This window comes from Lissotriton helveticus, chromosome 4_1 (assembly GCF_964261635.1).
Source record: "Lissotriton helveticus chromosome 4_1, aLisHel1.1, whole genome shotgun sequence".
NCBI classification, from domain to species: Eukaryota; Metazoa; Chordata; class Amphibia; order Caudata; family Salamandridae; genus Lissotriton; species Lissotriton helveticus.
Window position 1 is genome coordinate 1,360,077,146 of NC_136063.1, and position 26,716 is coordinate 1,360,103,861.

The window sequence follows — 26,716 nt, forward strand, 5'->3', positions numbered from 1 at the left end:
GCCCAGACGTGAGTCCTGTGCTCTCCATGCCTCTGGAGTCAAGCTATCCTGGCTGAAGAGGGCTGAAAGCCTGAAACCGGCCCTAGGATGCTTGGTTCCAGTCGAGGGGGGACCTGGTCTGGAAGTTCAGGCTGGACTGTTCCCATCGGGCGCAGGGTCAAGACTGATTTGCATATGGCTGGGTACAAACTGGAATGGCATGGTGAGCAAAAAACTATGGATTTAGGCCCAGATCTCTGTACTGGGGTGAATGTATGACATTATTCTACATTCTGTCCATCAATAGTTCTTTTTGCTTTTGCGTTTTCCCAGTACTCAGCATGCCAATAAGGAAATGGCTTCCAGACATTGACGAGGTGCTCTGGATGTATAGCACAATTCAGCCCCTGTTCCCGTCACCTCAATTGACATGCGCTGGAGTGATTGCTGGCTTTGTTACAAAAAAAAAACTGTTGTCAGTGACTCTGCTCTAATCTTTGAGCAACGTTCCCTCAGAAAAATATGTAAGTGGAATAATGGAAAATAAGTAAAACCTTACCAGACATCAACCAAAGAGGCTTAGCAAAAAAGGTAATCCTTCCAGGTAAAAGGTAAAAATGGCTGCATTCTCTCAATATGATATGAGGAAAAAACCTGGATCAGATTTTACCCCTCCTCCTTTCCCTCTGACCACATCAAATTTCATGCTGACGAGTTGGCTGCCTGCTAAAATGAGCTGCTGATGCTGCCAACCACACTTGGAAGTTCATTAAATCTTGACAGAAGATAGCTGATAATTTGCTACCCAAGAATGGTTGTCTCAGGTACTTCTGATTTGATTTATACAGACCGAATAGGTTACTAGATTGAATAAGGAAAACTTTGTAAATGGACTATGCACAATAACTGAATGGATAGGGGAAATAAGAAGAATTCCTGATGCCCTGCAAGTCTTTAGGCTAGGGCTTTCTGTAATTTATTTCTCTTCAATGCCTAATGGAGACAGATTTAATGATAAAATTATATAATCTGTTTACCCAAAGGTAACTCTGGGTAGCAAGCTGAGCATTCTCTCAGTTTTCCTAAAAAACAGATCACATTCCTCAAATAGGCTGACCTGTATGTCATCAATTCAACCAGACGGCCAGAGTAAATTAGATAGTGAAAATTAACTAATTAAAAGCAAAAGTAAATACATGTTCTAGACAAGATACATGAGGATCACTAATTAGAATCATTTCCAAATGGTACTTTAGCGTAGTAATTCTCCAAGACAGCCTTGGAGATATCACTCTTCCAAGATCAAGACATGATTACATCACACACCCTTTACCATATACAAAGTAAATGACGTCAAGACATGTGGATTTTACCTATATTGGATCGGGGTCTAGCATAAGTACAGAATTGTCAGATTACTGCCTGGGGTGCAGGAAATCCTCATAAAATGCATTTACATACAATGAATCTAAATGCATCTCATTTACCTTCTCAGTGTGAATATGTAAAATGTGTCATGGGTCTGGCTCTACAGGGCTTATGTAAAACACCTCTGGCATTAGGAATCAATAACCAGGACAACCTGAAGTACCTATACTTTGAGGAATTCAAAAGAAGATAAGGCAATAAGTATAAATCACCCCACTTCAACTCTCATTTTAAGATTTAACTAAATCAGCTAGACATTTCCACATGTGATCATGCCCTTAAACTTCCATCACTGCCCGAAAAGTCAGAGACCAGTTAGCCATTTATTTATTTATGTATTAAACCAATGTCTATAATAAACGTTTGCCATGTACCTATGAGAAACTCTACCTAGGATCTGGAGCAATATCTTGGAAAAAGTGTCTGATGAGGTGCTTGAGACATGTTCTACCAGATAAAGTGAGCATATGGTTGCAAGTGGTGTGGAATGGAACTATTATTTAGGGACCAAGAATTATTGTTCATCTTCAGACTTTGACCAAGAGCAAGAGAGAGAAATGTAGAAAGAGAGAAAGTAGGACGCAAAAGATAAGAAACATTGACAAAGGGAGCAAGCAGGGATGAAAAAGAATTTGTTAGAGAGAGAAAGTGACATGAAGTATTGCATGGTGAAGGAAAACAGCAAAAGGTGATATCAAGAATATCAAAATAGACATTCGACAGACACACAATTCGGCAACATCAGTGATGGGTTCCTCACAAAAACGTTGGCCCCCTGCATTTTTTTGCTAAATTAAGCACTGGTTTACATGTCGGGTAATGATTTGAATGGTGCAGCAGGTGCAGGGGCACTGGGCACAAAAGTTGTCAGACCTCCTCTAAACACCTAATATTGCTATATTTTGTTAATATACAAGCAGTCACAATTGCAGTTATCTTGCAGTTTAAATGGGCTTGATTTAAATGGTGCAGCAGGTGCAGTGGCACTCGGACCAAAAGTTGTCATAACTTCACTGAAAACCAAATATTGCTAGATTTTACTACTAAACTGGCAGTCAGAAGTGCAGTTATCTTGCAGGCAACAGGGTTATTATTTGAATGGTGTAGCAGGTGCAGTGGCACTAAGACCAAAAGCTCCAGGCACAGCACTAAACACCGATTATTGCTAAATTTCACAACTAACAGGCAGTTATAAATGCAGTTATCTTTCAGGCACTGGGGTCATGATTTGAATGGTGCAGCAGGTGCAGTGGCACCAAGCCAAAAACTTGTCAGAACTCCTCTAAATACTCAATGTTGCTATATTTTACTATTAAACAGGGAGTCACAAATACAGTTATCTTGCAGGCAATTGAGTCAGTATTTGAATGGTGCAGCAGGTGCAGTGGCACCGGGACCAAACGTACTCAGAACTCCTCTAAAGACATAACATTGCTATATTTTACAACTAAACAGGCAGTCATAAGTGCAGTTATCTAGCGAGCACTCAGGTCATGAGTTCAATAGTGCACCAGGTGCAGTGTCACCAGGACCAAAAGCTCCAGGTACTACATTGAACACATAATATTTCTATATTTTACTACTAAACAGGCAGTCGCAAGTGCACTTACCTTGCAGGCAACAGGGTCATTATTTGAATGGTGCAGGAAGTGAAGTGCACCAGGCCCAAAAGTTGTCAGAACTCCCTAAACACCTTATATTTTACTCCTATAAAGGGCAGACACAATTTTAGCTATCTTTCAGTTAAAAGGGGCTTGATTGGAATGGTACAGCAGGTGCAATGGCACAAGGGCCAATAGCTCTAGGGTCCCCCACTAATTGCAAAATATTGCTAAATGTTGCTACTAAACTGGCAGTCACAAGTGCTGTTATCTAGAAGGCACTAAGGCCATAATTCCAATAAGTACTGCAGATGCATTGGCGCTGGGGCCAAAGGTTGTCGGAACTGCTCTAAACACCAAATATCACTATATTTAGGTACTAAATAAGCAATCACAAGTGCAGCTACCTTGCAAGCACTAAATGTATGATTTCAGAAGTGCAGAAGGTGCAGTGACAACGGTACCCAAAGCTCATGGAGCCCCTCTGAACACCAAACATTGCAATATATTACTACTAAACAGGCAGTCACAAGTGCAGTTACCTTACAGGCAATAGGGGCATGATTTGAATTGTGTGGCAGGTTCAGTGGCACCGGACCCAAAAGTTGTCAGAACTTCTCTAAACACATAATATTGCTATTACAACAATTCCTTCCATTATTTCTCTCTTTCATTTCATATGTCAAAATGTTGCTATTACTTACCAGCACTATACCACTAGCAACAGCACAATATATTGCCTTTTTATACATAAACAAGCCATAACACTTTAACAGACTTTCTGTAACTTATATTGTACAACTACTCTTCAAGATAAAACTTACAAAAGAAAACAGCTTGTTATTAACCAGATATGTGAAACTTAATTCATTTACCATTTCTTGTTGAGGAAGAGGCCTTCGTTGCTCTCAAGCAATAATTTTGGGAGGTTTCCCCACTTAATTGTACAGAGATGCAACCAGCTTTCTGCTAAAGGCAAATAGCACGTTATATGCCCTCACTCTGAGATGGCCTGTGCATTGGTGGTGATACTTTTTTTTTTATTACGGACATTAGCGCCTTGTTTACTCTCCATCGTGAGTTTTGGCTCAGAATGGAGAATAACATGCGGATAACAGAATTACTGGGCCCCTTGCTGCATGCAATTCTAGAATTCCGAGCTTTTCCTCCACACACATCATCAGCGGTTGGGAAATGTGAGCACAAAAAGCAAATACTCGTAAACTTGCTGGGCGGTACTTCCACAATTATCATCTGGAACCACCATGCCACACAATTTAGGATAAAGCAAACTATTTGCATCCTTGAATGCGACAATACGTCCTTTAGAGATGTACTAATTACATATCCCTTGTGTCGCTCCAATGCGATAAATAGGCAGTAATACAACTGTGGCATATTTCAGACACTCAAAAACGAGGGATGGTTAATTGAAGAATAATCAGAAATACCCCTGGTATCAGTCGTTCATCGCAATTGTTTTCTGGAGAAAACCGAAGAGTCGACAGAAAATAAGTGTGGAAAATTTCTGACAAGAAATAACTTGGCTGGGAACCAAAACCTGCAGAGCAAGCCTCCAGACATTAGTCATACGAATAATTCTGCTCAGTTCAGAAAATTGTGCATACATAGGCACACGCCCAGTGTAATAACATCTGTAAATTTTTTCAGAGGGCCGAATTCTCATTCTACATTCTCAGTTTAGAAATGCAAAATTGTGCATTATTACATCTCGCGCCAAAATCTTAAAACGATATGCCTTGCATCAGTCTTAAGATCTACATCAGCTGAATGCAAAAGTGTTGTTACAGATTTATTAGAACTCGAGTAAACTACAGAAACAAGAAATTCCCGCATATCAACACTGCGAACGCTACAAACAGCGTCGTTCTAAACGCTCGGAGGCACGCCTGATGACGTAGCAATCCTTTTTCTTCATTCGTACATTCAGTAAGTTAACGTGCCTTTTTTCTTATGTGATGCTCTTTATAACAACATCCTTCCTAGCATCGCTTCTAAACGCGTTTCTTTAAAATAACTATTTTCCAACACTTACCTTGTTTTTTAATTGGAAGCAGATGAAAGGAAAAGTTGGAGCAGAGCAGCTGAAAGGCTTCGGCCTCCGCAGCAAACGTCTGAAGAAAAAGAACAAGTCTTTTAGCTCACCTGGCCTACATGCCACTCCTACAGCCTCTGCACACAACTTTTTTTTCAAGCTACTTGTAATGTTTCTTGGCAACTCCTACCCACCGAGAGATGATTCAGGCTGTGCTTGTGACTGCGGCATCCAGGGGCAAGGCAAGCATGCTCATGCAGGACTTTGCAGCTCTCAGATACAATTGATGAAAGGAAAGAACTGGAAACTCGAGGGTGAGGTGTAGCTGCAGGAGACACTAAGAAGGCCTTGGTATTTTTATTCATGTTCTCTACTTACAAAAATTTTCACACTTGAATAGCTCCAGGAAGTGACATCACAGAAACAGCTACCCTAATTACGGGCTGGGATACTGAAGGTTTTTCAATAAACCCCTCTGTTGGGTAGAATCATACTAATATTAATGACAGAATATCGGAATTGTACTAATATCAAGGTCAGAATATCGAGGACAAAATATTGAAAGGTAAGTGTTTACAGGGAAGGATAGATGTAGTTTTCCTTAATCCATATCTACGTACCTTGACGATATATGTACCACGTCGGTAAATATATGTGGAGTTAGATATAGAAAATCTATACTTACATAACTTTTTATATTTTATTTTCGATACTTTGTCCTCGATATGATGTTTCATCTATATTGTTGATTCTGTATTCAGAAGGCACACCATTGTGGAGCACTGAATTGCCACTACAGAAGAAGTGAGGGTCAAATGATCACCCTTGCTTTGGGAAAGGAAAACCCTAGTGTCTCCATTAAGGTGCTATCAAACCATTTCTTTTGGGACAGCAACACATCTGTTTATATTGACTCTGAATATGAGTTGATGGGCCAAGTATTGACATCATTGCATGCCTGGTACATGCTGGATGGAAAAGTACATTGAGATGGACGTGCGCCCCTGCCCTTAGTGCCCCAGCTATAAAGATGTCGAGATCCCTGTTTTTTTAACTTTGTTTTGTCATGGGCGAACATGGATCATGCGTGTGCCATGACATGGGCTTGTCGCTGCGTAGAGCGTGGTAAAAATTGTATTACACGCTTACTCTCCTTACTATTCAAACCGTACAGGACCCTTCACGATTAGACATTTTACAGCACTTCCATTTACCATAGAGGCAACGATCTTCTGATGAATTTTTCTCTGCCGATAGAAGGGCTGGAAATTAGGGTAACCAAACACCAAGTTAGACGTGCAATGGGGACCAATAATTGACAGCCAACTCACATATTTGAACTAAGAGTTAGGTACACCATTCTCAGAACCATGCTGTAGAAATAAATATTAGCAAAAGGAAGACCCAACCTCCTAAAAACGTTGCGTCGAGTTAGGATTATACATACCAAATGCTCTTCAACTGCAAAGCAAAACAGAAGAAGTAACACATGATGTCCTGTCAGAGCTCGATTATTCTCTCTACAACACATTAAGTCAAACAGCACAGTATGAATGGAAGACTCAATAGGACTCATCAATAGACTCGGGCAAATATTTGATTATTTTAGTTATTGTATTAAATATTCAAAGTTCATTGCAATAAGCAGTTTGAGAAGTTCAGTTAAGAATATCACAGCTCATATAAAAATGGCAAACAATTAAGCAGGCTCTAGTGGATGGGCATTATTTAAAGTCAGTATCACAGAGTTATAGAGTCCTACCACTAGTAAGGCAGAAAGATAGTTCGTAAGGGATCCCTTTGGCCCTTTTTCTCCTACACACAGCCATTTCCCATTACATCAAACTCTTTTGGTCTCCTGATGGTATTGAACCCCCTAAGCATGAACTAGTGAACGCAGTATTTATAATGGGAGAGGGACGCCATCTCACCGCTGGCTATATAGAGGGATTCAGTCACACTCAGACGTTTTATTGACTAAGTGGTCTCTGGAACTGGGAAGGGAAATGACGGACAAGGAATGGGCCTCTGTTTTAGAATTCCCTAAGAAAGTGTCCCGCAACGCTAAATTCAAATACATACAGTGCATGATAATACATAGGGCATACCTCACACCACATCATATCAATCGCATATTCCCTAATGCTCGGCGCACTTGCCCTAGATGCCAAGAGGCGAATGTAGACCTACTCCACATGTTATGGGCATGCCCGCTCTTGCGTGCATACTGGCAGACAATTGACTACAGACTGCAGGAAATCACCGGTATGGCCGTTTGGACAACGGCAGAAAGCTGCCTACTGGGCCTACATACACGACCCAAGTGGCAGAAGGTCCAGCACAGATTTGCCGATTTGGTCGTCCTAATAGCAAAAAGAGCTATCACAATGCGCTGGAAATCTGCCTCTCTCCCACACCACTCTCTTGGCAGACTGAAACAATCCACTGGTGCACTGCAGAAAGCGCAACTATCAGACAAGGGCTGCGTAGGGTTCCTATCTCGCTGGAGCGGGACCAAATGCTTGAAACATTTAAAGCCATAGACATACTAACTCTTCCAACAGCGCAGACCAGGCCCACATTATCCCCATCTCCTGTGTCACCAGAAATTGCACTGACCAAAACACAGTGGTACTGAATTATTTCACATCCTTAATTGTCTTCTGATCTCTAATCATGGATGTTCTGTATTTGTTTTTTCTTTTTATTGAATGCATACAATCTGTTATTGTATCATGCAATAAACTAGTGGACTAGAGAACCGTGGTGGGGGGGGGGGGGGTAGTTCTACATCTTGTAGTCAGTAGATTATAGTATAGGTCATTAGATAAACACGAGTTTGTAATAATTAGTAATTTGCCGAAAGGAGCGTCTTTATACCATATGTATTACGATGACTTAAAAACTCAATAAAAATATGTTTAAAAAAGGCAGAAAGTTAGTTCGTTGTCCAACAGCTCAAGTCCTACAAAGATGGGGAAAGAGTTCCGAATTAAAGTCCATTATGGGTGAGTCGATTGGCATAAACATAGAAATGAAAAATGGAAATGATTTGGCAAAGAAGGTGCAGTCTATCGGCTAGGGATTGTGGCATCAGCATGGCAGCCCAAAAGCAAAAGAAAGTTCAAAAATTGATCAGCATAGCATCCTGGTCTCGAGTAGGAAAAACAGAATGGTGATGCCCCTCCTTTGGGGTTTCTTCTTTTATAGAGTTTTTAATATTATCCGAGTTAGGTGGCATCATACGATCCTCAAAAGACGATCGTATGGTTGAAATCATGAAATGTCACCTGAGATACTTAAAACTTTGGTAAGCTTTCCCATGGCAGTCATCTGAAATTAGAGATTTGAAGGCCCATGTAGGCCTAACACTGGTGGAAAAGAGACACAAAGTTTAATTTTAAAGTAACAGCTTCAATCCTATTCCCACAGGAATATTTGACTGTGAACGTTGAGGAAACATTTTGGAATGTTGGGGTGTACACATATAGAGGACAAATAAAGCAACATTTCACAAGTAGAAAATAAACCATTGCATTAAGTCAGGGGAAAGGCCAGCATGAGGAAAAAAGCTTTTGGAAAAGGCCTTTAAGTTAGCAGCACACTTTTAAACAAAATGAGCTCTAACCCAACATCAAATATAGTGAAATTAAATCAATTCACAAAAAGATTATGTTCACCAATCATTATTACATGAAAATAGCTAAAGTTGGAAATACCCAACGTTTTCACAATATTCATATAAGTGCATATTTTTCTAAAGTCATGCTACAGAAATAATGTTTATATTTTCATAATTTATATTGTATTACTATGCTAGGTTTCAAGCTTGCACTTCATTTTTACACGCTTTTGTACCAACTTTTCTAGCTCGTGCATTCACAGCAGCAAGCATTTGAAACACTAGACGTCAGTGTGGATCAAAAATTCCATCAATACACATTAATGAGCAACATATGCATTAGAAAATGTATATGAATTAGTATTGTCTTGTATATATGTTTTCTTCATCTTCAGGTTTTAAAGCACACTTTTACGGCACTTCCGCTACATTTGTCTTATTTTTGTGTGTGACTGTGTCTTACCTATGCAATATGTAAACTCAGATTATGAATGTGTTGTGTTTTATGATTTTATAAATCTTGCTGCATCAGGCTTGTCTCATGGATTGCGGCCTCTGGGAACGAAAGGGACACCCAAAGCACTACTCTGATAGTGTTACAAGGCTCCTGCCTTACCAGTAGTACAAGTGCAGTGGTGGAAGCTTATTGTGTAGTGATAAGGCTTTTTTGCCTGTGTCACTGGAGTAAGACCAAAAGGTCCACTCCTTTAAAGTTCAGCAACGGTGTGCTTAAGTCATCCTTGGCCTACCTTGGTTTGGCGTGCAGTGCTGTGCAGTTCGTGTGTGTTACATGCATGTGTTGGGTGTATGTGAGCCTAGGAATGGCACGACACATGATGTAGTGTTGTGCAGTTTGTATATCATATGCATGTGCTGGGCGTATATGTGCCTGTGAATGGTACAATACATGGAATTTGATGGGTTCCACTTTGGGAGTCCCAGGGCCAGCTAGGGGAACATGGTAAGGTAGAGGTAATCTTCAGACAAATTAGTGGATTGCTGCATCCCTGTGAGGTGGGTGGGACACACAGGAAGAAGGGAGATCCAGGCTCTTCAGTACCAATCAAAGAACGCTCTTTAATTCAGAGAAAAGGTCACTGGGAATCATACTGGGCACATCTGAGGAAGGCGATAAGGCTGATAAGACAATCATAATAAGTAGGGCCAAGGGCATGGTGTAACTATTTTAAAACCCAAACTGTTAAAATCCAAACTTTCGCTATGTGGATGCTTAATGTTCAACACAAGAACAACAGATATATCTTCATTGTCAAAAATAACCAATTATGCTCCAACTACAATATTTAGAATCTCATAAATATTTAATAAAATACACATGAATTCGTAGTTACATTTATTAATTTAGTTTATCATCCATTGGACCAGATGCATCATCAAAAATATTTGGTCCAAAAATAACAAAGAAAACAACTCTATACTATAATCAGAACACTGTAAAGTTTATTGTGTTGACCCAGCATTTTCGTGGCTCCTTGACATTTATTCCACCTTCTTCAGAACCAATAACTGAATTAAAACTAGAAGAAAACATACAATATATATCTCCATAAAAACAGTTGTTAAACATATTATCTAAACACATATGGTTGGGCATTCAATGTTCTTCTTACTATAATTCTTTTATACATACACACCACATATTAAAAGACATGATTATCAACATGGTGTAAATGTATGCACATTAACATCAGTTGACATGATTTTTTAAATATATATTATTCTTTTCCATGTCTAATTTCATACACATCTAATTTAAATGCTTAGGGTATATTATCACCATGAGCATAAAATAAAAAGATCCTAAGGGACAGCCTTAATTTCCTTCCTTTATATTATAACCTGTTATAACAGTGTTCTCACCCACTGATATTCTTCAGGATTTTATATCATGTACATTGAAGGTGCCTAGTTTTTATTGTCCTTCACCCCTAATAGAATGCACAGTCTGTTTCTTTCCCAATGAGATAAGAACCTGGTTGAAAAAAGGCTTTTTTCATTCTTTTATAATGACAATAATACGTTATTATTAATCCATATCTGTTACTCCAGGTTTGACCTAATATTTAAGACTTTGCAGCTCAGAATTCACGTGGGTAAACCAATTATAGTAAGTGTACTGTTCATTCCTGCCCAAGCAAGATCGCTGCTATGATAACACAGATCTCAGCAGCCAATAAATTGCTCCTTAGCACAGCGTAAAATCCATTTTGTGACAACTTATATTGCATAAAGTAATTTTTTAATGTGCTCTCTACCCTGGAGGCACCATTAATTCTCATATGTCTAGCTTATCAATAAAAATCTCACCTGTTTCTTTGGCGTGGTTCACACAGTTTGTTGTCTCTTCTGGTTTGAGAACCAGCACAGGTCTTACAGGCTGGAAATACAGTGCCCCATGCTTTTAAAAACACATATAGGCATATTTAAATTGGTACTATGTTAAGAGCTACTTATTTGGATATCAGTCGGTCAGTCAAAAGTTCTTTATTTCACAATATTTCTATTGCATATAAAGTGCATGAAATGTGAACAACTTCCACTCATTTAAATCACATTATTATTAAAAGAAATGTAAATCTTTCATCTTAAAATATACCTAAAATACATTAAAACTGCACACAAATCAGTTAAAATGACAATTTATCATAAAATAGTAAAGCCCTAAATGTCACTGTTTTCTATAGGACCGCTATGCAGTCGTGTTCTCCTGCTCTTCAAGGCTGACTACAGAAATGAGGCCAGGGGACAACACACAAATGAATCACCACACATTTGAATAAAATACAAAGCTACCAAACACTGTCTAAAATTCTACTTCTGTAAAAGAGGTAGAATAAATCTTTTTTTTGGCGCTTCATGAAATTTACAAAAGATGCTAGGGTTTCGAAACTCTGGTAGGTATGAATGAAAATCCAGCTGTATAGGAGGGGACAATTGATGTAGCTGCACTGAGGATTTCATGAGGTTGCCTTCTCTCTCTCGCTAATTTCAAGAGGAAAGATTCCCTCAATTTATCATTGGAAATCAAGCAACAACTTGGTGGGTTCTCATATAGTTCAGATGGGCCCAACGCTCTTAGTGTATCTTTCACATAATATAACCACCTAATTTTGCCTACATGATCTAATTTTAAACAATCACTTAAAATGTTCTCGTTTAATTTTAATGTGTCCCGTCTCCAAATAGAGTGCCACAATATAAGTGGCGCTAAGCAAATGTGATCAGAGATAAAAGGGGCCCCAATTTAATTTCAACCTTTTATAACAACCATCCTCGATACAATGCAAGGCATCTGTATTTGTCATTCCCCAAACCCTTGCCCCGTAAGAGGCAGGGGCGTAGCTAGAGCTTGTGGCGCCCAGGGATATCCCTCAGATTGCCACCCCTTGGGGGGGTGGGGGTGCTGGGGAAAAAGGACGGTGAGCACTTGAGAGATGTCCGAGAGACACGTAGGTACGTTCTATTTTTCGGCCCATATTGTAACAAAGCAAAGGCAAATATATTGTTATGGCTCCTCCTTGTGCATCTCTCCACCTTCTACCTCCTAGACAGTGCACCAGGCGCTGACCACAGGGGGCGCTGTGTTTGGAAATAATAGCAGTAACTTATGGTTTAAAAGCACCTGCTGAAGAGTTCCTTGTGCGTTCAGTAGTTTTCAGGCTACAATACCAATGTCAAGATAAGTCTGGGGATTCATGTTTCTGCTGAGAGAGATCAGGGTTTTGTCTACAGACAGTTTTGACTCATCATAACGTAACTCAGAGGGTTAGCGTGCGTGCTGCAAAGAACGTGTATCATACAGATCACAGAACTGTATTTTATGTGAATAGATCAATGGGCTACTGCTTTGGTCACAGAAATCCTTTTGTCATTTGCAGTTCATAAGTTACAATCCTAATATAGCAGTCTCCTTTGGACTGTTATCAAAAAGCTGCATGCAAACTGCATGGTAGAGGTAAGATTCTTTTTTTGTGCCCAGTCTTTCATTATCCTAATGTTGCTACAAAGTTATTTTAGGTAGAAATAAATTCTCATTAGCAAAGTTAACCCAATCACTGTGGTACGTTTTAAATCCTGAGTTAATTGTGCTTCTACAGTCCGAATACTCTTAAAATGTCTACCAGTATGGAGGTGACAGAAATAAACACGCACAACAAAATGTAAAATGAGACGAGCTAGTTTAGAACCCCTGGATAAACAAGGCAGCTTCCCGTAACTGCCAGTGATTTTCAGGAATAAAGTGCGCGGCAGAAATGATTTACTGATAGCAAGCCAAAAGCAGACGGCTTCCTGACCACTGCACGTCCCCCATCCCTCTGTATTGTATCGCGCCCTCTGTCCACAAAGGATCTGCCACTCTGTAGCTAGGCCCACTCTCTGTAAAGTCACATCAACATTGGAGAGCAGAAATGTGCTAATTATATCAATATTATCAGGCTTGTTTCCATGATGACCCCTTCCTTGTGTTAACAGCTCCCGATGGCCGCAAAGCATCTGCCTTTTTTTGCACTTTTACTGTCTACTGGGCCGGCGGCCGTGGCACTGGAGACCCGTTGCGACTGCGGCCGCCATTATAATTTATTTGGGGAGTGGGGACACTGTATTAGTTTGTTCCCAAAGAAATTATAAAGGCCGCCGCGGCCGCAACGGGCCTCCAGTGCCGCGTGGCCGCGGCCGCCTCAAAAATGGTGCCGCCTGGGGCGGACCACCCCCCCTAGCTACGCCACTGGTAAGAGGCCATTGATAGTGTTTTGGCATTATAAATCTTCTTAATTTCTGGTTCTGATTTAGACCCGAGTTTTTTGATAAAGCTGAAGATGGCCATTATTTCTTTTTCCAGTAGCAACCCTTTGTTAGCTACCTTACAATTCCACAAGAGTTTTTCATCAAAACGAATCCCCAGATAGGAAAATGTGCGGACCACCTCCAACCCATGTGCTTCTTTGTGAAATATGGGTAATTTTCTTGGCCAATCCTCTGCCACAAAGATATATGTTTTTGCCTCATTAACTCTAAGATCCTTTTTATTCATGAAGTGAGTATACACCTCAATGAAAGTCTGCAGCCCTATACCAGTTCTGTGCATTGTCTGCGTATAATAGTATTGGCAGGGGAGTAGCATTTTTATAGGAGATGTCAGAGGTTGAACGAAGCAGGGCGGCCTCCACTTCATTGGTGTAAAGTGAAAATAAAAAGGGAGCAAGGGCATAACCCTGTCCGATGCCCCTCTGGATCTTGAATGGCTCTGTGCATTCCCCATCCCTGCCATACCGAACAAAGGCTGATGCCTGCGTATACATCTGACGAATAAAAAGTATTATTGCCTCCTCTATAACCATAGCTTCCATGGCTGATCATACTTTAGAGTGTGTTACACAGTCAAAAGCAGCTGAGAGGTCCATAATGGCCATGTAAATCTTTCCTATCCTAGCCACTGGGTATTTAGCTATTATCAAATTTAAATGAAGGCATAGGTCAATGGTTCCCCTCCCTCTTTTGAAACCATACTGCACTGAAATCAGTAGATTATGGTCCTCTGCTCAAGCCTCTAGCCTACTTAACAGTAGGCTGTCCCATCTAACAGTGAAATTGGTCGGTCATTGCAGGGGCAAAGCCTTATCCCCCTTTTTATGTATGGAGATGATTATGTTTCTTTTCAGAATTCTGGAGGTCTCACATTACCTATAATATTAAAAATGTTTGTTAAAGTTAAAAAGGGTGCCTACAAGTCTTGATACACTAAAATGGAAATCTATTGGGACCGTGTCCAGCCCTGGGGCTTTTGAGGGAGTGCAGTACGCCAATCCGCACCTAAACTCTGCAATATCAAAAACAAGGGGTTCCCTAGGTTTGACCTGATGAACATTCCTGGACAGGGTTAGTTCATCTACAGATATTTCAAGTAGTTTACTGTAGTGGGACACCCAAGCTTCCTCTTCTACATGTAGATCTAAAGTAGGATCGTTTTAATTTTATAAAAAGGGAGCGTTTATCTCTTTGCAGAAATCCCAACTATTATTCTTCATAGCTGCTATACGCAGAACCACCCGGGGTTCCTCCCTTAAGCATGGTAATCTAGCACTATGTGCCTTCTTGTACTGTTTACGCCTACTCTACACTAGAGCCGTTTCATTTTTTATATATATATTTTTATTGAAATTTTTTTCGATTGCAAGACAGCAACAGTGACTAACTGTATGATATAGAAACATATTCAAATAGATGGCAGCCGCGTATCCAATTGGCGGTAAAGGAGAGTCAAACAATAGTATTATGCACCAGAGCATTGTTGCGAGCCCCATCTTCCCCTCCCAACCATCTATACAGTCATCTACAATCATTGTGAATCAGAGAGCGAGAGTCCATAGTGTGCAAGCCATGACTTCCCTATTTTCCAAAACTTTTTGGGGCAGTCTCGTGCTTTATATGTAGTCTTCTCTCCTAGCATATACATGTCCATGCTGTTTCTCCATTCAACAAGAGATGGACTTGCTGCTGCCCCCCATGTTCTAGCTATATCTCATTTCGTTACCACCAGCCCTAGCTGTAGCAAGACCAGCTTTGGTTTAGGAAGGTCAATGTCTGTGGATATTCCCAGCAAAACAAACGAGGGGCTGAGTGGAATTGTTTCCCCCAGAACTCTCCCTATCTCCCCCAACAGAGCTGTCCAGTACCATTGAATCTTAGAAAATTCCCACACCGTGTGATAAAATGTGCCTTCTGACCCTAAACATCACAAACAGGTGGACGTTTCTGCCTGTCCAATGCGGTGTAGTCGCATTCTGTCATAGTATGCCCTATGCAAGTATTTGTATTGGATCAGCCTGAGGCGGGATCGGATGGCTACCTCTCGAGGATGCATCAACGCCATTTCCTAGTCCAGGTCATCCATTTCACCCAGCTCTGATTCCCATTTCATTCGCAATTTCTGCAGTGTATCTGGCTTGTTATTTATGATTGTTTTATATGTCCAGGAGACCGCTTTCCCCACTATTTACCCCATCAAGTGTCGTCCCTCTAAGGGTGCGTATTCGGGGATGTTGTTGGTGTTTAGGCCCTGTGCCAGCCAGGCATATGTCAACTACAGGTATTTGTCGTGTTGGGTTGTGTTCATGTCGTATTCCGTCTGCAGACGCATGAAAGTGACTAGCTCGTGGCGTTATATTAGTATATCTTTAAGTTGGGAAACGCCCGACAGGTCCCATTTCTTGAAACCTCGCAGCTTCTTAATTTCTGGCAGGCGATAACCCTCCCATAGCGTGGTCTCCCTGGTGACCCGGCCGTCCCATTTCATCTGTCTTTCCGCTGGTTTCCACGCTGTCAGAACGATCCATATCGCCATGAGGAGCTGTGTAACCCCTTCCCCCCATATATTTAGTGCTTGTATGGGTGTTTAATGAATTGTGTGCGCTCTCGTATGTGGGGTGATCCCACTCTATATGTTCCAATTCATTCACTACTATTAAATGGGCTGCCCAGTAATACGCCCGAAGGTTCAGCAGGGAAAGGCCGCCGTTGTATTGATTACGCTGCAACATCACCAGTGCTACTCTTGGCCATCCATCCCAAATGTCCATAGTGCATCATCAATTCTAGTGAACACCTCCACTGGTATTAACTTATAGGTGTTTTGTAACACGTAGAGAAATTTTGGGAGCACTATCATTTTGTAAAGGGCTGCCCTTCTCAGTAAAGTCAGCGGCAGGGACTTCCATCTCTCCATATCCTCGCGAAAATCCCTAAGCACCCTGTACAGATTTTGGTCCAGCACTAGTTTTGCATTCGCTGTGGCATAGATAACAAGATATTTAATGCCGTCTCTGGTAATCTGGAGCTGGCTTGGGCCCATGGTGTATCCATCATCCCCACCCGCCTGGTATAGGACTTACCCCAGCTAATCTTATAACCAGTGTTTGCACCGTATGTTTCACAACTCCTCATAATGTTTGGGAGTGTACTTTACGGGTTTGTCACATACATTAATATATCGTCTGCATATAATGATATGCGTTCGTCAGGCCCTGTTGTCCCTTCCGTCCGAAAACCCGTTATGTCTGGTGCGTTCGGATCACACAAGCGAGTGGTTCCAATACCAGGGCAAAGAGCAGAGGGGATAGAGGACAGCCCTGGCGCATGCCCCTGCCTATGGGAAGTTCCCTTGATAGCACTCCGTTGACTCTGACCCTTGCCACGGGTCTGTCATACAGCACAGCGATCCATTGCCGGAACACTGGTCCAACGCCAAATCCCTCCAAAACGAACATAAGAAAGGGTCATTGTACCGTATCAAATGTCTTTTTGGCATCAAGAGAGAAGATGAAGTGTGGATCCTCCTTCTTGCCAACCACCTCCAGTCAGTTATGCAGTCTTCTCAGGTTAAGCCTTGTCAACCTTTTGGGCAAGAAGCCTGACTGATCTCTATGAATGAGACCGGATATTACCACTGTGAGCCTATTTGCTAATATCCTTGCTAGTATTGTGGTCTCCGAATTAATCAGTGAGATAGGACGGTATGAACTACACCGTTCTGGGGGTCGGTCTTTCTTCTGAATTACTGCTATTGTGGCATTCCGCAAATTCCTAGGGAGGCTCCCCTGCTTGTGCACCTCCAGGTACATTTGGAGGAGGTGGGGGCCGAAGAGCGTTGCATGTTGCTTAAAAAACTCTGATGGGAGTCTATTCGGTCAAGGAACCTTCCCAGTTTTCAACTGACTGATGGCTATAGAGATTTCTTCTTTTGTAATCTTACTGTCTAGGGACTGTGATTCCTCATCCTCTAGCCTGGGGAGCTGTATCGTCTGCAAATACTCATGTAATTGCTCAGTGTCAGCCAGGGCGCGTGGCGCATAGAAAGACTCGTAATAGTCTGCGAAAGCGTTAGCTATTGCAACCGGGGTAATGTGGATCCGTCCATCTTCCTCCTGTAGTTGGGTCACCCACCTACTATCTAGCTCTTTTTTGCTGAGCCATGCAAGCAGTCTGCCCTTCTTGTCTCCCGTGTCCTACAGTCTCCTGTGTATTGCATATTGCGCATCTTTCCTGGCCAGCAGAAGATATTTCTTTCTGAGAAGTTGTAGACTACGGAGCAAGGAAGGGTCATCGCTTGTATTCACCCTCGTTTTGAGCTGCAGGAGTCTGGATTCAATCCCAACGATTTCCTCCCCTTCCTTCCGCTTTTTGTGGGCTATGATGTTTTTTGCCCTATCCCAGAGTACCGGTTTGTATGCCTCCCACAGTGTGACAGCCGAGTCTACCTACCCTGTATTTTCGTTAAACTAGAGCTCAGTATCTGCCCTAAATTCTTTCGCTATCTGCATATGGTCAAGAAACCTCTCCCAAGTCCCCCTAGACATTCTAGAAGGGCAGCTAAGTTCTCTTCTTCTAGACAACTCCCCACATCTTTCGACCAACGAACTCACCGACCACTACAACTCTGAGCTAGTCTCCATTCTCGATAATCTAGCTCCTCCAAAGCTCAAAAGAAGCCGCGCCACCCCATCCAGAACGTGGTTCAATGCGGACCTCAACGCAGAAAGAAGATCATTGAGAGCCAAAGAAAGAAAGTGGAGAAACAACCCAACAACCACCCTTCGCCTACAACTAAAAACAGCCCGCAAGAAGTACAACAACAATATCAAAAGCAAGAAATCCAGCTTCTTCCGAGAGGCTCTAGCCAACTCCAAAAACAGACCTAAGGAGCTCTTCAACATAATCAGACATCAAACATTCAAGCCTCTACCCCCACCCTTGCAAGCGTCCAAAGAACTTTGCGATAACTTCGCCAGCTTCTTCAACGACAAGGTCCTAAAAATTGAACTATCTCTAGACATCAGTAACGCGGCCATCCCTCAGACCCTCCTCTCTGGCCCCCCCCCCGCCCCATGGCTAAGCTTTCGCCACGTGCAGGAAACTGAGATAATCTCGCTGATCTCGACCGCCAAACCATCAGCTCACATCTCAGACCCCATTCCTCCCTCACTAGTCAAAAAAATGAAGCTCACTTTAGCTCCCATCTGGGGCAAAATCATAAACAGCTCCCTACAAAGCGGAGTGGTCCCTGACTGCCTAAAAATGGGATAAGTCACTCCTTTGCTGAAAAAACCCGGTCTTGACTCTGCAGACTTAAACAATTTCAGACCGATATCTAACCTCCATCTACTCGCCAAAACACTGGAACGCTGTGTTCTTCTGCAACTGACTCATCATCTGGAGAACATCAATCTCCTCGATCCCCTCCAATCTGGCTTCAGACAAGGCCGCAGCACAGAAACCGCGATGCTGAACATCTTAGATGACATTCACGGTTCTCTTGACGCTGACAAGTGCTGCCTTCTCATACTCCTTGATCTATCCGCAGCCTTCGACACGGTAGACCATAAGCTCCTCATCAAAACTCTGCAAGCAAGAGCTGGCCTCGGCGAAGTTGTTCTTGATTGGTTTTCTTCCTTTCTCCACAACCGTTCGCAAATAATAAAACTGAAGAACTTCACCTCTGAAACGCAGCAAGTCAACAAGGGTGTCCCCCAAGGATCAGTACTTTCACCTCAGCTCTTCAACATTTATATGGAACCGCTCGCCAAACTACTCAGGAATGCCAATATCCTCTTCCACCTCTACGCGGATGACACGCAGATCTACCTGGAAACCTCCTCGCTTAATGACATCCACAGACTAAATGCTGTCTTAAAAGATGTTCAAGACTGGCTAACAAAAAACCACCTGAAACTCAATCCCGACAAGACCGAAACTCTTCTCATCTCAAACAAAGAAGACAATCCTCAAATCACTGAATGGCTGAAGTCGATCGATGCTCTTAAAGGTTCTCTCACGTCAACTGATTCCGTCAAATCCCTGGGTTTCACCCTTGACCCCAAATTAACCCTGACAAACCACATTAAGAACTCGGCAAAAAGTGCTTTCTTCAACCTCAGAGTGCTGAATAAAATAAAACCTTTTATTCCAAACAAAGACCTCAAACTAGCCACCCAATCTCTAGTTCTATCTAGACTGGACTATGGGAACTCAATCCTTACAGGCATACCGAAATCACACTTGGCTCCATTAAAAACAACACTACATGCGGCAGCAAGAATGATCACAGGATGCAAAAAATTTGACCACATCTCCCCAGCACTCAAAGAACTTGAATGGCTCCCGGTGGAAATGCGTAGCTCCTTCAGAACGGCCTGCCTAACACACAAGGCCCTCCACACCGGTAAACCAGAATACTTGGCTAACAAGCTCAAAAAAGCAGGCCAAAGCAGATATTTGAGAAGCTCCAACTCCCTGTTGCTCATCCCACCAAAAACCAGAAAGAAGAAAACTGCGGACTGCTCCTTCACTGGAAATGCCCCCAAAATATGGAACTCTATCCCCCCTCATATCAGAACTCTACCTTCCTATCCGGACTTCAAGATCCAACTCAAATCCTTGTTCCTCACCCGTTCTCTGGGTCCTAGATAACTAGGATCTCCCTCTGAACTATGTGCTATCTCTGTATCCTTCTACCAAAAGGCCTACTGTTACGAACTTCTCCTCCCCCAACATTGTCTTGAGGACTGCCTTTATGTGTTACGTATCTTTTTGCTCACCATGCCTTTCCTCTTACTGTAAAGCGCTCTGCTACCTTCGGGTCTTGTTAGCGCTATAGAAAACTTCTAAATAAAATAAATAAATAAATAATAAATAATTTTAAATCCCAAGCATTAAATTTCCATTCCCTGTTGCGACATTGTTTACGGGTGTTCACTATGAGGCGCAGGGGCGAGTGGTCCGAGAGGCCTCTCGCCAGAAATTCCACTTCAAGTATCTCGCCTAGGTCCCAAGCCAGAGCAAATATGTAATCTATTCTTGATAAGGTTTTATGTGCCCCTGAGGAGAAGGAATAAGTCTTGGTCTGGGAGTGGTGTCTGCGCCACAGGTCTGTAAGTGCTAGTGTGTCTGTGAATCGTTTCAGTGGTGGCTCTTTGGGATCTCTCATTGTGACGGTGGTACAATCCATCATGGGGTCCATCACATCATTAAAGTCGCCCCCAATAATGTGTGTGTTTGAGCCAGCCTCCAACAGAATAGCAGCGACTTTGTCTGAAGTTGGATGTTTTAGCCTAGGTGGTGCAGACACACTAATAAAGGTGATGTGTTGTCTGTTCCATACTCCCTTGACCGCAACATAAGTACCATTGGGGTCGGTCCTGGTGCGTTCTGGGCGAAAGGGTGGGCTCTTCCTAATTATTATTGCTACGCCTCGCGCACCAGTGGGGAACCCAGCATGTGCCAGTGTTTTATATGCACCTCTGCCTAGGAAACCACACTGAGTACTCTTTAGGTGAGTCTCCTGTAAGAGGATGACGTCAGGTTTCAGTCTCTTAAAATATGCAGCCACTAGTCCTCTCTTAATTGTATTCCCCATCCCATTCACATTCCATGAAAGGAAAGAATATTGTCCTTGATCAGATATAGCCATCTTTATGGTATTTGATGTTCAGCCTACCATCTGGCCCGCCTCCCCCTCTCCATCGCTGTGGTCTTTGCAATCTATGAATGTCTGCTGTCTCATTGTTTTGCCATGTTGCTCTAACAAACCCCCATTTTCCCAGGCTTCCTTCCCCCCCCCCAGCCTCCATCCGACTACCCCTATGGTCAACAGGACCAACTGCGTCATGATCATATTAGCGAGGTCACCCCATCCCTCCACCCCGCCCCCCACACTCCCGCATTATCCAACCGACTGCCCCTTGGGTCAACAGGACCAACTGTGTCATGTTTGGACTAGAGAGCTTTGTAGCCCACCCAGTCAAACCCGCCCTCTCCAACTACCCCCTGCCCCTCCAGGCCCTCCCCATTCGGATCTACTGGCTTGACAGGGATATCTTATAGATGACCTTCACACTGTTATGGTCAGGCACTAGCTATTGGGCAGGAGTTCCCCACACTAACCTAGACAGTTCAAAGTGTCCAACCTAGAGTAAAGGAAAGAGAAAAAAGGGAAAAAAAGAAGAAAAAAAGTGGGGAGGGAGGGAAGTAGTAGGGCTGGGGGGGAGGAACAGGAGGGGAGAGGGAAGATGAACACCAAGGAATTGAACTTAGAAAGTCAAATACACCAAATAAAACAAAACACGCGGGGTGGAATGCGAGATCCTTCGTCTGTCCGCAGTCCTTGCGGTTTACCCGGCCAATCACTGCTCTTCATTCTTCTGTGGCATTCTGGTGGGTCCGAGTGTCCATATCATTCTCCGTGTTTGCGTCTCTCTGATTTTCCAGGAGGTTTATAGTGTGCAACAAAGGATGTTCACCCTCCGAGTCCGTTGTTATATCTTGGTCGATACAGTCTGCCGAGCCTCGCTTATCCATGTTCGCAGTCTGCGAGGGCCCTCTTGGTCTCTCCGTAAAATGTAGGTTTCAGAGTCTGAGGCATATTTACCTTGTCTTTGTATGTAAAGACTCAATTTTTCACAAAAGCAAGTACTTAACTGGATATTAATTTATTTCTGCTGGATCATAGTTGGTCGGGCTTCGGACCTCAAGAATGAAAGGCCTCAACCCCCTTGGGTGGCCTAGTAGCTCCTGTTTGCCCCATGGCCCTCTGAACAGGGTTCTGATAGTACACCAGTGGCATCAATGTGTCCTTGTGTGTCTTTTTGAAGCCCATTTCCTCAACTGCGCTGAAGAGGTAGAACTTTAGTGCCCACGCTGGCTTTCCATGAACACCCAGACCAATGAGAGGCACCCTTGAGTAGGGATAACCTACACTTTTATCATGCTGTTGTATTTAAATCCACTTAACTGATACATAGTGAGGTACAGAGTGACAGTGAATACAAACAAGAACTAAGGGAGAGTATTCTCTAGGGGTCTAGTTACCCCAGGGTTTGCCTGGATTTCTAATCATCCAAAGAACGTAATCTCCCCGTAGAAGTATGTAGATTTGTTCCTTAGTGTCTTGTTTGTCACATGCATACAAATAGAACATTTCAGTCATGTTATGTCAAAAGAGTTATGTGCCTTTTTTTTACCTTGTTTTACCTTGCATGAAACAAGGCAGATGGAACTATGGAAGAGGATACAAGTGGCAAAGATTCTATCCATACAATTACATTGAATAAATAGTTTTTCATCTAATTAATTGCAATGCTTCTACACCTGTAAGCAGAACATATTGTAGTCCTTCATAGCTGTAAGAAACAATTTATCATTTGAGACCATGTGTCTGGAACTGGGATTGCAGGGTGTAGTGACTTATGGTTGACCACAGATGCTAAAACCTTTGCCAAGCACCAGTTTAAACTTTGTGATGTGTGGTCTGAAGGGCAGGGCTCTCAGTTTTTTTGGTGGGACCTGGTCCAAATCAACTTGTTAGGACTTCCTCCTGTGCTCCCCAAACTGTAAGTTATTTATCCAGCATTTAGTAGTTTGGCCTTATTTACCTATCTCATCATTTATAAAGAGGCAGGCTTGCTTTAAAATCAGTAAATTCATTCATAAGATAGGGATGTGGGGTCCTGAAAGAGTGCAGGGCATTTGGCATATGCTCCCTATAGCCTCCCCTATGACCGATCTGCCTAAGGGAGGTTGAAATATTTTTTATATTCGATGAATTATGATTTTTGCAACCTTTTAAAGAATGCTTCCTTTTATCTTGACAGGTACATTAAAGCATTTTGTAATAGCCCATTTAAGGAGGAGTTGAATGATTTAAAAAAATGGGCAATTGAGTCAAGTTTTGACTTAGTCCTCACTCAATGTATCAAGCAACTCGTTTGCAGACCCAGATAAAAAAATCAAATTAAGGGTGTCCTCAATTTTAATAGTGGGAAACCACTGGGCCAGCTTTATCAAAGTGTTGCACTGCCCATGTGTGATATAATACAAGGGGGAAGCAACACTAAAGTCAGATTTACCAAGCCACTCAAGGCCACCTTGCGTGGCCCTGTGATGCTTGGTAAATCTGATGCAACACAAGGAAGCGCAAGACTCTGTCTTGCATTACTCAGCCCCAAGGAGGCATTTAGTGGGTGAAGCGTGGGTATTCTTGACCATCCACCCATAGATATTGGTGCATTCCCAGATTTACCATGAGTGTTAGGCCTGTAAATGCGTCAAAAATGCTACAACTTCCCAAGGGAGACATAACAAGGAGAAATATCATAATTTCTCCTAGTTTTTTTCTCTTTCTACATGTGCTGCCTTCTGCATCATACATAGAAAGAGTCAAAAGCCTCAGATGTTTGTTTTGTGCAGTAAGGTGCCCCTTCCCGCACAAAAACAAATCTATCTGCAACACAGGAACCCTTGCACCATGACCTAAGGGTGCCTGTGTTGGTGCTAGGCAATCAAAAGTGCACCCAGGGGCGTAGCTTGGTCAGGGAAATCCTCAGCCTGGATAAGTTCAGCTCAGGCAGCCAGGGACCTGCGCATTTAGTGCATGTCTAGCTCCTGGCTGCCTGACCTCAACCAGAGGAGTGTTTGTCAGGCTGACCTTTGTTCAGACTGACAGACACTCTTTTTGCCTGGAAAAAAGGCATTAGGCATGGCGGTTGATGTGCTACAGCACTCCTGAGAAAAGTGGTGACAATAGGGCCCCACAAATAAGCAATATATTCGAAAAGATTCACAAGGCCTCCATCAGGTGCCTGGCTCTTCCCTTTTAAGCTTCTCCGAATATCTGTTTTTACTTTCTTTACCTCAAATATAACTGTGCCATCGGGCCTAGACATGGAGAAATTTGGTGAATTTGAGGAAGAATGGGAAGATGATGAAGATAAACATACTTGACTAAAATATTCTTCCCACTTTACTCCTGTAATAAAAGAGAGTAGCCTAGACAGAGTGCTGTCCCTAAAATAAGGGGAGTTTACTACCTTTCAGAAAGCAGTACCATCTTGTTGTTCATTCGCAAGAAGTAAAGAGGCCCAAGCATCTTCCCTGATGCTGGGCCTTCTAGCTTCCAGTGCCTTTTTATAATCTCGTCTATACTCCTGTTTAACTTAGGGTATTCAGGGCTTGATCTTGAGGGAAGACGAGCTTGTAATGAGCCAGTTGACTGGTAGAGTCAAACCAGCTATGTGGGATACCTTTATGCAGACAAACGGGTCTGACTTCAGGATTTTTGTGGCTTGGCAGATTGCTTCAAATGCATTTAGAATTGTGATTGGGCTTGTTCACTTAAGAAGGACAGGAACTCTGGGCAAGAAGCCCTAATTAAATCTCTGATAATTTTATGAGGATCCAGGTGAGCCCATTTCAGTAAACCCCTTAAACACCCCTATTGTTCTGTACAACTTCTACCTTCTATGCTCTACCATCGCATGTGCTAAAACATGAAAATAGTTTGGAACTAAGGGGCATATTACCAAGCAATAGCGATAATTATCGCTATTGCTTGGTTAGAGACAAAAATTTACCGCTGCGCTGCGGCGATTTTTATCGCAGATAAACCTTGGTATTACCAAGGTTTATCGCAAATGCGATAAAAAACGGCCGCAATGCATGAATATCGCTGAAAAGTCAGCGATATTCATGCATTACCGAGCTAATGCTCTTAGCCATGTTATCCACCTCCCATTGGATAACATGGCTAAGAACTGCTCAGGGCAGATGTTAGCCTTTTGAGATATTCGCGCTTAGCGCGAATATCTCCAAAAGTTGGTAATAGGAGATAGCGATGTTAGCGACTGTTTCCAGTCGCTAACATCTTAGCACGCCCACTTTGCATGTCATTAGTGATAAATATCACTGACATGCAAAGTGGGGCCCAAGATGGTCGCTATCTCCTACTAGCTGTCGCTAACTGGTGTTAACGACAGCTAGGTAATAGGGAGATAATTTTATCTCCGCTTTCTTGGCTTTTAAAGCCAAAAAAGCGGAGATAAACCCCCTTGATATTATGCCCCTAAGAGCGAGGACAAGAGATTGTGATCACTTGCGCAGCAGGAACCACAGATAAATCAAGAACAAAAGAATGCAAATCCTCCAAAGTTAAAATAAAATTAATAATAGTTGAAGCTCCTCTTTCAATGAAAGTTGGTTCATGAGTGTCACTTGATTTAGATAGGTATAAGGCATAAAAGAGATTATACTTCATAAAAATGCCATTTAGGGAATACCCCTACCATGCCATCTTGAAAACGAGTTTGTACTAAATCAAATACATTTGCATTCCCCCATATACGAGTCGGCATAGACTCACAAACCTGGGTGTTAAAAGTGCCAATCTACAGTAAAAAACATTCATACTTAACCCTTTTACCTGTCATAGTCATATCTTGCTCCAACAAGTCTATGATGTCACAGCTTCTAGAGTTAAAGCTGCTATTATAAAAGTTAACCACATAACTCTTGTCAGAACCAATACCATTCAAGCAAATCAGCTGATAATGGGGTGAATCAAGTGTGTGTCATGAAACCAATCCGATCGTTTTGACTGAAATAAGGAAAGCCAATCTCTGCTCGAGTTGGAAGCTGTTACCAAAGTGCCAATAGCAACGAAGCTGTCTATTAAACATACATCAAGTGCCAAAATCTCCTGCAAGAAAATGCAGCAATATGGCTTTATTAAAGTTAGCTTCAAATTAATGCCAGCTATATTCCAGGAAACACATCTTAAGGTATTTTGCGATTGGGGAGACCATATGGAGCTAGAAAGTATGTGCATGTGGTGGTCACCCAAACTACTCCTTTGTAAGTATCTCCCCAGCGCCCACGTAGTTTGTCACTAATATGTAGTTGTAGAAGTAAATCGTTATCTTCCAAAGCCACAAGGAGGACAAATGTGTTCCTAACTGGGAAATTAAAAAAGCATTACGGTGCATCAAATTACTATCAAAAGGTGATTGATTGTGGTATAGCCTGTTATTCAATGACCAGTAGAAGTACCCGAGGGGAAGAGCCTAATTTGTCCATTCTTCCATGTGGATGATAATCTACACAGGAGAGTGACAACAAAGGAGGGGTGTCTGAAATTGACCAATAGTCAATCCCCAATGCACTCCATACAGCCAATGTCAATCCAGG

At 42.3% G+C, this 26,716-nt stretch overlaps 1 protein-coding gene across 2 annotated transcripts in view; it reads right to left on the bottom strand.

The window, feature by feature from the left end:
• SERPINB5 (serpin family B member 5) overlaps positions 1 to 5,401 on the bottom strand; it is a 142,618-nt gene extending 137,217 nt beyond the window's left edge. The window contains exons 1-2 of one of the 2 annotated variants that reach the window (XM_078687912.1): positions 5,259 to 5,401; positions 5,065 to 5,143 (exon numbers count right to left, since the gene is read on the bottom strand). The gene's annotated coding sequence lies outside the window, so the exon portion shown is untranslated. Of the gene's footprint in view, positions 1 to 5,064; positions 5,171 to 5,258 lie in introns of those variants that run through there. The other variant, XM_078687911.1, reaches the window with a different exon arrangement.
• Between the last annotated feature and the right edge of the window lie 21,315 nt (positions 5,402 to 26,716).